Below are 15041 nucleotides of genomic sequence, written 5' to 3' on the forward strand. Positions count from 1 at the left end.
CAGCACACAAAATATTGCAGAAGATACAGAAGTCTGGAACCTCTAAATTCAAGAAAAATTTTCTCTCAACAGCCATCAGGCTTTTAAATCTCCATGTGCTCCCCAAACAGAACATTACTCCCAAGACAACCGAAGGTCTGCCTGCATTCCTGATATGACACATTATTGCATGACTGGCCAACTGTGAGTAAGTATTTATTTATTCTTTTTTACTCGTACTTTTATATTTATAATTTGATTTTATCTTTGTGATATGCTAGTTATATTCAAATTGTTGCTAGTGTGTTTTATGTACCTGGGAAGCTGAAGCACAACTTTCATTGCATCTGACTATTGTATATGACAACAAACTCTTTATTAATTTATTCATTCAATTCATTGGGCCAGCTTTGCTTTAGCAGACTGCCTCATTGTACATTCGATAACCATAGATTGTAGTTTACATGGTAGTATTAATCTTAATTTTCTTCCATCGTAAGAATTGGGTGAATGACAGTGAACATCTGAAAAAAGCTGAAATGTCAGCAGCAAATACTTTGGAAAATTCACAATGGAGTCAAGAAAAGCAATCAAAAAGAACACTTTAAAGACAGTCTCAAGAAACCTCTGACATATGGCAGTGACATCACATGCTGCGATCCATAGTTTAGCATAAGGCTATTCGGCAGAGACATATCAGGCAGAGTGACAACCTTTGAGGAAAATCATCTAAATTTACTTTTTTTTTAATGCCATTAAAGACAGATGAAAGAGGCATCATGACCTAAACCTGCCTTTTGACTCCACCGGTAATGTCTGCAAATCTGCATAAGATTTAGGGATTAGATTTTTCAGTCACCCAAACATCCATAAATAAAATCATAGAATAGTATACAGGAGACACTGGAAACTCGAGGAAAAAAAAGTTGCTGGAGAGACTCAGTGGGTCAGGTGGCACCTCAAGGTTAAGGTTCCTTTCTTTCTTCTTTGGCTTGGCTTCGCGGACGAAGATTTATGGAGGGGGTAAATGTCCACGTCAGCTGCAGGCTCATTTGTGGCTGACAAGTCCGATGCGGGACAGGCAGACACGGGTTGCAGCGGTTGCAGGGGAAAATTGGTTGGTTGGGGTTGGGTGCTGGGTTTTTCCTCCTTTGCCTTTTGTCAGTGAGGTGGGCTCTGCGGTCTTCTTCAAAGGAGGTTGCTGCCCGCCAAACTGTGAGGCGCCAAGATGCACGGTTTGAGGCGATATCAGCCCACTGGCGGTGGTCAATGTGGCAGGCACCAAGAGATTTCTTTAGGCAGTCCTTGTACCTTTTCTTTGGTGCACCTCTGTCACGGTGGCCAGTGGAGAGCTCGCCATATAACACAATCTTGGGAAGGCGATGGTCCTCCATTCTGGAGACGTGACCCACCCAGCGCAGCTGGATCTTCAGCAGCGTGGACTTGATGCTGTCGACCTCTGCCATCTCGAGTACTTCGACGTTAGGGATGAAAGCGCTCCAATGAATGTTGAGGATGGAGCGGAGACAACGCTGGTGGAAGCGTTCTAGGAGCCGTAGGTGATGCCGGTAGAGGACCCATGATTCGGAGCCAAACAGGAGTGTGGGTATGACAATGGTTCTGTATACGCTTATCTTTGTGAGGTTTTTCAGTTGGTTGTTTTTCCAGACTCTTTTGTGTAGTCTTCCAAAGGCGCTATTTGCCTTGGCGAGTATGTTGTCTATCTCATTGTCAATCCTTGCATCAGATGAAATGGTGCAGCCGAGATAGGTAAACTGGTTGACCGTTTTGAGTTTTGTGTGCCCGATGGAGATGTGGTGGGGCTGGTAGTCATGGTGGGGAGCTGGCTGATGGAGGACCTCAGTTTTCTTCATGCTGACTTCCAGGCCAAACATTTTGGCAGTTTCCGCAAAACAGGACGTCAAGCGCTGAAGAGCTGGCTCTGAATGGGCAACTAAAGCGGCATCGTCTGCAAAGAGTAGTTCACGGACAAGTTTCTCTTGTGTCTTGGTGTGAGCTTGCAGGCGCCTCAGATTGAAGAGACTGCCATCCGTGCGGTACCGAATGTAAACAGCGTCTTCATTGTTGTGGTCTTTCATGGCTTGGTTCAGCATCATGCTGAAGAAGATTGAAAAGAGGGTTGGTGCGAGAACACAGCCTTGCTTCACGCCATTGTTAATGGAGAAGGGTTCAGAGAGCTCATTGCTGTATCTGACCCGACCTTGTTGGTTTTCGTGCAGTTGGATAATCATGTTGAGGAACTTTGGGGGACATCCGATGCGCTCTAGTATTTGCCAAAGCCCTTTCCTGCTCACGGTGTCGAAGGCTTTGGTGAGGTAAACAAAAGTGATGTAGAGTCCTTTGTTTTGTTCTCTGCACTTTTCTACAAAACCTAATTAACTTTTGTTTGCCACAAATAGGTGCCACTAGCCTGTTACGCCCATCAATGAGAGAGAGAGAGAGAGAGGGAGAGAGAGAGAGAGAGAGAGAGAGAGAGAGAGGGAGAGAGAAGTAAAAGGGAATCCCTTCAGAGACACTGAGCCTCCTGCTGTCTCATAACCTCTGCAGCCACATGGTCTCCTGACCTTTCTAGTGGTGAATCCGAGCTCCTAGTTACGAACTTCTGATACGATCAGAAAGTTTAGTGAGCAGAATTGCATGTGCTTTTCCAACTGTTGCCTAACTAGCATTTTAAATGGGTGTAATGCAGGCAAAGAGGTTAGTCTGCAGTCTCACAGCTCCTGGAGCTCGTTTGATCCTGACTGAATGCTTCGTGCTGCATTTAAACATTCTCTCTGATTTGTGCAGCATTCAGCTGAATGCTCCTCTCATATCTCTTAGTGCAGGTTGAGGGAAATCATAAAAGGGTTTAGGCACGTATGAGAGATATAGGACTAAAGGGAAATAAGGTGGGGGTAATGGGACAGATAGGATTGTTCAGTTGGAGCCAGCATGGACCTTATTAGCTAAATGGACTCTTCCAGTATGTCAGCAGTTCTCATGTGTCTCTTTAGAAGCATAGAACCATAGAATATCACAACACAGAAACAGACCCCTTCAAACATTCTAGACTATGCCAAACTATTTTTTTTACCTATTCCCACCGACCTCCACCCATTCCATAGCCCTCCATACATCTGTCCAAATTCTTCTTAAATATTAAAAGTGAGCTCGTTACGCACTCACACCATTCTCTGTGTGAAGAAGTTGCCCCTAAACATTTCCACTTTCACTCTTAACAGATATCCTCTGGTTTGTATCTCACCTAACCTAAGACACTGCCTTTTGTAGATGTCCTTGATGGAGGGAAGTTTGGTGCCCATGACTCCTCTGGAGTTTATTCTTGTCCTGAGAGTTGGCGCCTCCATAACAGGCAGTGATGCAACCAGCCAGAATGCTCTCCACAGTACATCTGTAGAAGTTTATGAGAGACTTTGGTGACAAACCGAACCTCCTCAGACATCTCACAAAGTATAGCCACTGGTGAGCCTTCTTAGTGATTGCATCAACATGGAGGTTGCAGGACAGATCCTCGGAGATGTTGATATCCAGGAATTTTGAAGTGCTTGGCCCTCTCCACTACTGAGCCCTCGATGATGACTGCATCATGTTCCCCTGACTTCCTTCTGAAGTCTACAATCATCTCCTTGGTTTTGCTGATGTTGACCAAAAGGTAGTTGTCGTTACAGTATTCAACGTGCTGATCTATCTCCCTCCTGTACACCTCCTTATTGCTGTTTGTGATTCCGCTGACAACTCTGGTGTCATTGGAAAACCTGCAGATAGCATTGGAATTGTGCCTGGCTGCACAGTCATGGGTGTATAATGAATAGAACAGTGGGCTAATCATGCATCTTTGGGGTGTGCCTGTGTTGCTAATCAGTGAGGAGGAAAAGCAAAAAGCAAAAGCATCCTGTGTGTTTAATAATTACATGCATTTTCAATGATCTGTACAATCAGTGGAATTGAAAAGGATCTGTTATATCCTCACTGGATATCATAGCTGTAAAATTAGAGCCTAGCATAGCAATCATTTGTGAATATTATGAAATTGGCTCGAAGTTGATCAAATCAGAATGACACATATCAGTAAAGTAGAGCAATGTAATGTGACAGGAAATAGATCCATGAAAATTACTCTATTTGTTACAAACTGTCCTCTCCACAAGACAGCGGAATATAATAAGAGGGGAGTAGCAGTCAGCCTTAATTTTGCTTAAATTACCAACACATCTGGGGAGCAGATAGAATTTATTGAGAAGCCTAGAAAAATATATCTATCAAAAAATCCCATGGACCATAATAATTACCCAAGTTTGCAAGCCACTAAGAGTTAGTTGTCAGTCTGTTTCACTTATTCCACTCAGTCATCACAAATATCTACGAAGTCTTAACATTCATTTCATCTCAGACTTGTTTTTTTTCAAACAAATATGATTGAAAGTCATGGTCTGCTGACATATTCCAAGAGCTTCACAAATCATATCATTGTAACTATTTATTAACAAAATGGATGGTAAATTCCCAACAATAAATTTTACTGCTTGATTTGAATCTCAGAACTATTCAGGTTTTTGCAAGGTATAGTTCTTTGTTCTTACAAGAGAGTCCATATAAACTGCTTGGATAGAGATACCATGCTGGTCATTTTCCTTCTGAGATTTATACAATTCAGTTCTCTATCAACTAGCTCTTTTGGCTTCAATGTAATATATGATTACTCTGTAGAATCATATTAAATGAGCCAATTTTCTCTTATATTGTAAATTGAAATAGATGACCTGTCACTATTGCTCACAGCCAAAATATGCCAAAGTCAACTTTACATCATTTATCTCTGCTTGTCTTCCTTCTGTGATCCCCATTTACTTTGATGTGTGAGGTAAGAAGTTTATTTAAACAGTGACCCTCTTGTTCATTTCAGTGCTGAAGTAACTCAAATATCAAAGTAGTTTTAGTGACCAGAAATTGCTATGCTCAATACTGTAGCAGTTTCTAAACTAGCTACATTTACAAAGAGTGTTTGGCCTGGAAGTCAGCCTGAAGAAAACTGAGGTCCTCCATCAGCCAGCTCCCCACCATGACTACCAGACCCCCACATCTCCATCGGGCACACAGAACTTAAAACGGTCAACCAGTTTACCTACCTCGGCTGCACCATTTCATCTGATGCAAGGATCGACAAAGAGATAGACAACAGAGTGGTCAAGGCAAATAGCGCCTTTGAAAGACTACACAAAAGAGTCTGGAAAAACAACCACCTGAAGAAACACACAAAGATCAGCGTGTACAGAGCCGTTGTCATACCCACGCTCCTGTTCAGCTCCGAATCATGGGTCCTCTACCGGCATCACCTACGGCTCCTACAATGCTTCCATCAGCGTTGTCTCCGCTCCATTCTCAACATTCATTGGAATGACTTCATCACCAACATCGAAGTACTTGAGCTGGCAGAGTCCGCAAGCATCGAATCCATGCTGCTGAAGACCCACCTGTGCTGGGTGGGTCACGTCTCCAGAATGGAGGACCATCGCCATTTCGGCGGGCAGCAACCTCCTTTGAAGAAGACCACTGAGCCCACCTCACTGTCAAAAGACAAAGGAGGAAAAACCCAACACCCAACCCCAACCAACCAATTTTCCCTTGCAACCGCTGCAACTGTGCCTGCCTGTCCCACATCGGACTTGTCAGTCACCAACGAGCCTGCAGCAGACGTGGACATATCCCTCCATAAATATTCGTCCGCAAAGCTAAGCCAAAGAAAAAAAGAATTTTCTTTGCAGACATTGAGCACTGAATTTCCTTAGACAGTCTGTTATTATACTTTTGCCTTGTTGGAAGATTTGTCAGAAACTCCAGAAATTGATAAGGATATGTAAAATTTACATTTTCAGAACAACTTGCTAAATATTATTATTTTAAATGATAGAAATATATTTTCCTCCTCTTTTTTAAACAAAACTAGCATTCATATTTTCTCGAGGATAAGATCAGTGGAAGAGATTTTATAGAATTGTAGAATGAGAAACAGAACCTAACTATTCATCAAAAGAACCCAACTGGTCCACAAATGATTTGGTAAACAATTCGAACACCCCTCCCCCATCCCACATACAAAATTACATAATCTAATTACATCATCTACTACAAAGAATGCCTCTTAATTGTATCAAATGACCAAAAAAGAGGTGAAAATAAGATAAAAACTGAAGAGAGTATTCAGTCCATTGAACATTTTAGAATAAAGAAACAAATTCCCTAATCAACCCTGCAAACGTGACTGAAAGTGCAGCTGACAGACCTGATCCACAAACTACTCGTTTAATTGCTCACATATTTAACAACAAATAATCATGTATATTCAATCAATTTCTCAACCCACTAAGCACCGCCATGGGTATAGACTGGTTCCTTCCCTGTCACTGCCCCCTCAGCCACAGTAGGTGCAATGGTATTCACTTGAAAGGAAGTGACATGGGATTACTCTGTATTAACTGACCCCATGATGCCTCATTTGTAGTAAAATAAATTACTCTATGTATATTACTTGTTGTCCTTCAGCTGATCAGCACACCATGGTTCATGCAAGTTGGAAGATATATTGAAGGACGGACGAGTGTAAAAATTACTCTGAGAGATGGCAATTGAATGCATTACCAAGAGTGTCATGGTAGTTGTCTGCTGGTCACAATCCCAGACAACTGTTGGATCACAGTTGTGAGAACCAAAAGGAAGGAATAATGTCTTTATCTTGTGCAAACATGCAACGTACATGATACAAATACAATTCTATACAAAGAGACTGAGTTGATTAATTGCTCCATTCTTGGTGGAGACCAATATCTACATTCACTTTCACATGATCCTACGAGATGATTGATGTGTATAATGTCATGGGTGAAAAACAGGCTATAATTTTAAAAGTATGAAGGTCATTTGTAACAGCAGAATTTATAAACACATGGCTTGACATTTCTCACTCTTTCACAAGCTAGCTATGCGACCAACCAGAGTTTCATGAGATTTCAAAAGAACTGCTGGAAGCATCAGAGGGTGTACCCCATTGCCTACATCGTCAACCTCATTGATCATAAATGCACTCGTCTAACCTTGCAAATATCATGGAAAGTAAAATAAATCATAAGGGTGTCCTCCAGTATGACTCTTAGGATCAAAGTTTGATGAAAAAAGTGTCAGTGTTACACCATGAGAGGCACGAGAATTCTGAACAGCATGTTTAATGGTAGAAATGCAAATTGCTCATTGGTTCCATGTCAACCAACCATTTTCAGCACAGTAGACCAAAAATCATTGATAAGAAATAGTATTTAGGAACGATCAGTGCTGTAAAATATTATGCTTTGCTGCGTGAGATATGTGTTCTTCTAATAGATGAGAAACTCAGAATTGGTAGTGAACCCAACTTCTCTGAATTTACCAAGCAATTTTATCCGCGCAGAATCATAAGTAGCTTGTTTATGATTTTTAAGCTTTCTCCTTAATCTTGATGGATATACTAGTCTTTATATAACATTCAGCAGATCATTCAGCTGAATTTCTTTTAGCTTCACTGTTTGTTTTATGTAGGAATTATTTAATGCAATTGGTTGCTCTGCTATCTTGAGGAATCATTGTTGCTCCCTGGTAGAGATTCAGTCCAGCTGACGGCAGACAAAAACTGATGGCAAAAGGTGGTCATCCCTCCCACAGATAGCTAATTTTTTTCATCAACTTTCTTCATGGTCAGAAGCATGCAATATCGACCTCAAAATTCAGCCAATCCCTCCCTGCCACTTAACGGACAGGATGGGATTGTGATGGTATTTCTTTCACTTAGTTGGATGAGTTCAGCTGCAAGATATTATTAACAACCATAAACATTAACCAGACAAAGTAGACTATTTGGTTGATGCCGCAGAAAACAAATACCTTCATCACCCCATCCCATCGAATCCAGTGCAGGATGGCTGCAATGGTAACTATCAACATGACATCTCCAAAGTTTCTTTGACAGCACTTTTGTAGCATTGGTCTCCACTTTGAATACATGAACAGAAGATAATGCAAATACTGCCACTTCAAAATGTCTTTCCGACTTAGACATATATTGATGTTAGATCAAAATCCTGAAATGTGGTAATATTATCATAGCAGTGAAAACAGAAGTTTATAAATGAATCTCAGTTTGCCTTCATGTGGGATTAGGGACAAGCAATACATTTTGCTCAAGATTCACTTTGCAAGATTTAACAATAAAAAAGCACATCTGGAACTATAGAGTAAGTTGTTGGAATAGAAATCTGAACTACATAGACAAGCAATGGGAATTAAAATACAAACATTCACAAGTCTATAAAAAAAGATATTCCATGATCTTTGGAAAGCAGCCAATGGGTCAATTTTGAATTAATCATGAAAAGAAATAATTTAAAAGTAAAACAAGTTATCAAAAGGGCCTCCTGCATTTTTAATGTGTTATTTTGGAAAATGCAGATACAATGAGATGCAGTCATCCTGTTATTAATCAGAGTGCCTTAAAAATGTTAAGTCAATAATAATTTTAATAGCAATTCCCTATCTTTGATCTCTTAAAGTAAACAGCACTTCAGATAAAAGACCTGCATCCCTTCAGTTGAATTCATCTTGAATTGTATCATTGTCTTGGTTTTTAGTTAATATACAATGACAGAAGTGCATATATTTTTAAAAATTTAATTTTAATTGAGCCACAGTAGTTATGTACCTCTTGAGCTTCCAATATGCTTTTAATGATCCACATATTAAAAGTGTTTTCAGAGAATGAATATTTTGGTTTTATTTTATACTTTCTCTTGGAAGTTGGACATCACTTTCCCTTGCAACCTTTTGTCCCGTTTTCAAAAATTGCATGTAATTGGTTAATCCCAGCCATTATTTGTGAAAAACGGATAGTGAAAACAGTGAGCCTCTAAAATCTTTCTAAAATTTGTTTCCAGGTTAAGATACATGTCTGCATTTATTATCCCACAAAGATATTTTTTAGCAGGCCTTTTATCACTGTATTGCATGTAGTAATAATATTCAAATATCAGTAGTGGGTTGAAAAATCTGGGACACAAACACAACAATCCAAAAGCAACAATAATAAATATTTCATGTTAGTCGATGCATGATTTAAAGGAGAAGTTGAAAGAAATCTCTTCGCTGAACATTTTTTTTACACAAGAATATGAAATAGATGGCTGGTCTGTGAACAATAAGATCATTCAGGTTCTCTTAACAATTTTACTTTACAACATTTTACTGTATTCCTTGATTAGCTTTTCATATTAAATTCTATTGACAACAGAGCATACACAACCATCTGCAAAAGAGAATACCAAATATTCACAATACTTTGACCAATAAACTATTTCCTTATCTCAGTCCTCAATGGCCTATCATCCTTGACTCCTGGACTCACCAACTAAAAGAAATAGTCTCTCAACACCTTCCTTGAAATGGTTTAGCAATGTTATGGTTTTTTTATATTTTATTTTGATTGTTTCCAGTTTACCAGATTCTCATCACAGGACTAAATCCAGAGAATTGTCATTTCTCTCAAAGGAAGATAAATCTTCCTAATTAATTACTTCAAATCTATACTCAGTATTCTAGTGTCAACTTTATTTACTTTCAACCTTAATTCATATGTTATAAAAAAATTAAATAAAAGGCAGCTAATGCTGAAAATAGATTCATAGATAGTACAGAAACTGGCTCTTTGATACACTGAATCCACGTTAACCATCAAACATGCATTGTTTCTCAAATGTATTTTATTCTTCTCACATTCCAGTCAATCAACTTGACCCCACCATCCCCACCCCAACCACCAGATTCTACCACTACAGGAAATGGAGCACTGGATGAAACCACATGAACAATGGGAGATCTGAATCTGGCTTTTAGCTTGATATTGCATCCAGGTCTGCAGCAATAAAGAACAAGTACTGTAATATAACTTTTACAGTATTCTGATTTCTGTTCAACAGAATTCATATACACTGCAGCAGCCAGTGGCACTATACATCAAAATATTAAAGAGATGGTACTGGAAATAATCAATAATTCAAGGAGTAAATCTGGAGAAAATCAAAGTTTTTAACATTATTGACTGCATATCTGAACCAATACTTGTGGAACAAGGGCATCAGTGATGAGGCCTGCATTTATGGACCATTCCTAAAGATCTTTTGGAAGATTCAGATGAGGAAGATTCTCTCAAAATGGTGTTAGGCATTGTTCTTAATCCACCAATAACACCAAATTGTATTCCTAATTTTGTTCAGGTGTGGAACAAGTTGAATACTTTTAAAAATGCTGTTTGAAATTAAATGCTAGATCTATTGTTTTTTTCTGGTTGGAAAAACAAAAGTAGGAGATGATGATTCTTAAAGGCAAACAACTGGCCCTTCAGGCAGAAGCCATGATGCTGTTTTATTAAGAGGTCAGTGAAATATGTAATTCACTTCTTGAAAAACCTCTGCATGAGATGGCAGCTTTTTATAAGCTCATGATACAAAAAGAGTCCTTGGATCTGTTCCAACTTTAAGATTTGTTTTTAATAGCAAGAAAAACAATTTCAAAATAAGTTATTGTAAAATTGTTTTTCAACTTAACATCATACTGAATAAATTATTCTTCTAACTTCAACTCTGTCATCCACTCCAAAGACTTTTGATCTCCTCCTCATTAGTGTACCATCTGTCGCTAACTTTTCCATTTCAAGGCTTCTTGCAATGTAATACATCAAAAGAATCTTCTGGAGTTCATTTCACAGCTTTATGGTATGGTACAATTCCCTTTCCTTGTGACCACTGAGGTAAAATAACATCAAGTTCTAAAACACTAAAGTCTGTAAACACTATGATTGTAGTCAAAACAGCCCATCTCATAGTGTTCATAGGAAGTAATGATATAAATTTTATATTTAGAGATTCAGCATGGTAACAGGCCATTTCTGCCCAAGAGTCCATGCCACCAATTTACACACAATTAACCTTCAACCCTTGGTATGTTTTGAATGGTGGGAAGAAACTGGAGCTCCCAGAGAAAACCTATGCAGACACAGGGAGAAAGTACAAACTCCTTATAGATGGCATGGGATTCAAACCCTGGTCCCGATTGCTGGTGCTGTAAAAGCGTTGTGCTAACCGCTACACCAACTGCGCTGCCCCTATAATACTAACGTTTCTGGGCTGAGCCCTTCCTCAAGGTATGAGTGAAGGAACACTTTATCCAGAATTAAAGGCTGGGGTAAGGGGGAAGAATGGGAGGAGGAGGTGTTAATTAGATATGATAAGGTGAGAATTGATGTTGGGTCTGTGAAAGGAGTCAGAGGGAAAAGACAATAGAGAGAGAGACAGAGCTGGAGGAATGGTGATGGGGAAGAAGTTGGGAGAGGGCAGATTAATAGAAACCAGTGAAGCCAATGCCAATGCCATATGGTTGGAGGGTGCCCAGGTGAGGCGTTATTCCTCCAATTTGTGGGCACCCTTCAACTGCATGTTGGCTTCGGCTTCTCCGGTTTCCATAAAAACCCCTCTCCCATCTTCCCCATCTCTTTTCTTTCCCTCTCCCCTTCTCTCTCTCTCTCTCTCTCTCGCTTTCTCTCTCTTCCTTTTTCTCTGTCTACTTTTACAGAGCCAAAATCAATTCTCACCTTTCCTCATCATATCCAATTAACAACTTTTGTCTGTTGGTCTATACTCCTCCCTCTTCCATTCTCCCCTTTTTCTTCCCACAGCCTTTAATTTAGATGTTATGTTTCTTCACTCATACCTTGAGGAAGAGTATAGCCTGAAACCTGGTAATATATCTTTACCTCCTATGATTGCTGCAAGAATGGCTGAGTTCTTCCAGCATTTCTGTGTTTGACATCTTAACTTCAATCTGTTCTGATTGCTCAGTAAACGCCAACTCAATATAGATAATAAATTCTTGCTTCTGCCATCTCTATTAGTTCAACAGGTTACTCGCCTGGAAATCCAGTGGCCTGCAGGACCTTATTTGTTCCAAGACATACTCAAACAGTTCAATATCTCATGGCTCATGTCTAAGTGTTGTCTCAATTTGGAAAGGATCATGTCCAACACTTCAAATTCAAGGACAGAATCTAAATTATGTCATTTTCTTATAAGCAGACAAACTTAATTCATTGTTTGTGAAAATAAAACAAAAACTGTTGATGTTGAAAATCTGAAATAAAGAAAAGAACATGCTGAAAACATGAATTTATTTTCATATACATCACGCAACATATACATAAGCACTGTAATTCTTGCTACAACTGAACAGTTACTTGTTAAAAACACTAGAACAGTAAACTTAATTGAATTAAAAAAGAGAATAAGTATGTAAGATTTATAATAAATATTCCCACTAATTCTTGTGCAAATAAATGATGCAATAGTTCAAACGGATGTTTTGTACTGACAGAGAAGTCCATGATTATTGTAGCAAGGGGAGGTTCAAGAGTCTGATAGCTGTTAGAAAGGAAATATTCTTCAACCTAGAGATGCTGGTTTTCAAGCTTCTGTACCTCTGACTGAAGGTTGCAGTGACAAGGGATTCTAACCAGGGTGGTAGGGGTGCTTTATGATGTTGGCTGCCTTCTTCAGACAGCGTCTCAGAAAGATATCTGTAATGACCGAGTGGTCAGAATATTTGATGGATTTGGCTACCTTCTGCAGTCTTCTGTGTTCCTGAGCACTTTAATTACCAAACACAGTTATGATGCAACCAGTCAGTATACTTTCCATAGTGCACTTGCCCACATGCCAAATCCCCTGGTATTGGTGTGCTTTCTTCACAGTTGCCTTGATGTTCTGGCTCCAGGAAAGGTCTTCTGAAATATAACTCCAATGAACTTGAAGGTTCTAATCTTCTCCACCTCCATCTCATTAATGCAGACAGGTGTGTGGTCCCTCCACCTCTCTTTCCTAATCAACAATAAAGTATTAAGTCACTGTGGTAAACCACTGTATGTATATATTTGTCTGTTTGGGCACACCCATTGGCTGACTGTGCCTATGGCTCCTCCCACAGGTTCCAGAATGTTCCACAGTCTCCTTCCCAGTGCAGTACAGTTGAGCTTCATGGATGTGCTCTGTTCTGAAGCTAATAAAAGTTCATTTAACTTCAGTCTTTTGGAGTTATTGATGGTGTAGTAGTCACTAGGTGAGGAAACATCTGTGGAAAGAGTTAACATTTCAGGCCCAACTCTCCATCAGAACAGTTGTTTATTCTCCTTCATTCTGACGAAGTATCAATTTTGAAACATTAACTTTTTCACTTTTCAGATGGTGGCTAATATGCATTTCCAACTTTTTCTGCTTTAATTTCATATATTGTTTTTCTTCTGTAAAAAAATCAAAAATATATGCTTTTCAAAGATTTTGTATATTTACAAAAATCATAATTATTGCTATAATCTGAAGAAAAACTATTTCATGTTGTAATTTGCACTGAGAATCACTTTGATGAATGTTGGGAATTCTTCACTATATGTGTTAAAATTCTGACATGTTACAATTCTAGGCAGCAGGATTGGCGGAAAATTTTAAGTTGCTTTTTCAATTATAATATTCACATTCAAACTGAGAAAATCAACCCTGATGTTTTTCTGGAGGCTACTACTGTCAATAAATGCATTAATGAACCAACATAAAGGTGCAAAAGACAATTCAGTTAATATAATATTGTGAAAAATCTAATTATGAAAGAGATCATTTGCAGAAGTGTATGCATTTAGTTGTTACTAAGGAAACCAAAATAGCAACTGAAGTTTGTTCGGCGATAACCAGCATAAAGAAATTTGAATATCTGCCAATCATCACCAGGCAAAGCAGAAATGTGTCCAGGTTTCTGCTTATAGTTAAGTGCAATGTCAAAGTATGACAGCAAGTGTGCATTAATGGGTGGAAAATATGAACAGATGAAACATTTTTCCTGCATTATTAATGCATTGCTTTGCAGTATTACTCATAGTTAAAAAAAAATTTGGGGGTGGGGTGAGAGAAATGAAAATAGCCATAAGGAAATTTATCTGCAAGCCTCAAATGAGGTAGCCAGAAAATTATTCTGTTTAGGATTTAGTCTAAGTTCAGGAAGAAATATTTTCCTGAACATTTTTTTTGCTGTTCTTTGTATAATGGAATAAGAATTAAGCTTTGTCCAAACTTGGTTAACTTGTTTAACATCTCATCAAAAAGGTAGTATCTCATGTGAACTTAAGAAATAGGAGCAGGAGTAGGCCATCTGACCCATCAAGCCTGCTCCACCATTCAATGAGATCATGGCTGATCTGATGATAGGCTCCCTGCCTTTTCCCATATTCCTTAATTTCCCTACTCCGCCATTCAATGAGATCATGGCTGATCTGATTATAGGCTCCCTACCTTTTCCCCATATTCCTTAATTTCCCTACTATGTAAAAATATATTTACTGAGGTTGTCTCCACTGCTTCAAAGAGCTGCAAATTCCATTGATTCACAACCATCTGGGAAAAGCAGTTCTTCCTCATCTCCATCTTAAATCTACTACCCTCTATCTTGAGGCTATGTCCCCAAGTTCTAGACTCCCCAGCAACTTACCTACCTCAATCTTATCTATACTTTTCATAATTTCAAACATTCTATAAGATCTATAAGATCCCCTCACATTCTTCTAAATTCCAGTGAGTACTGTCCCAGATGACTTAATCTTCCCTAACCCACATCTCTAAAATGAACCTGGTGAACCTCCTCTGCACAGTCTCCAGAGCCAGTACATCCTTCCTTAAGTAAGACCAGAACTGCAAGCATTACTCAAGATGCAGTGCAACCTATACCTTGTATAGTCGCAGCATTATCTCTCTGCTCCTATGGATATGTGCTATAGAACTTAGCTCCCTCGTGATCATCACCATCCATCCACACATACCCATCCCCCAACCATGTGTCAATCCCCTCTCTGCACTGGACAATGGCTCAGACTTTGCCTGGGACAAGCTGCCAGCAGACAAGCGAGCTGCTTGCAGCTGCTGCCTTTCCATCAGCTT

General features: G+C 39.2%; 1 long non-coding RNA gene across 6 annotated transcripts in view; it reads left to right on the forward strand.

The window, feature by feature from the left end:
- LOC138743516 (uncharacterized) overlaps positions 1-15041 on the forward strand; it is a 94231-nt gene that overhangs the window by 16120 nt on the left and 63070 nt on the right. The window contains exons 3-4 of one of the 6 annotated variants that reach the window (XR_011344942.1): positions 73-187; positions 11963-13301. This is a non-coding gene — a long non-coding RNA (uncharacterized lncRNA). Of the gene's footprint in view, positions 1-72; positions 188-6540; positions 8750-9796; positions 11437-11962; positions 13302-15041 lie in introns of those variants that run through there. The other 5 variants (XR_011344945.1, XR_011344940.1, XR_011344944.1 and 2 more) reach the window with 5 other exon arrangements.

Source organism: Narcine bancroftii, chromosome 1 (genome assembly GCF_036971445.1).
Source record: "Narcine bancroftii isolate sNarBan1 chromosome 1, sNarBan1.hap1, whole genome shotgun sequence".
In the NCBI taxonomy this organism is placed as follows: Eukaryota; Metazoa; Chordata; class Chondrichthyes; order Torpediniformes; family Narcinidae; genus Narcine; species Narcine bancroftii.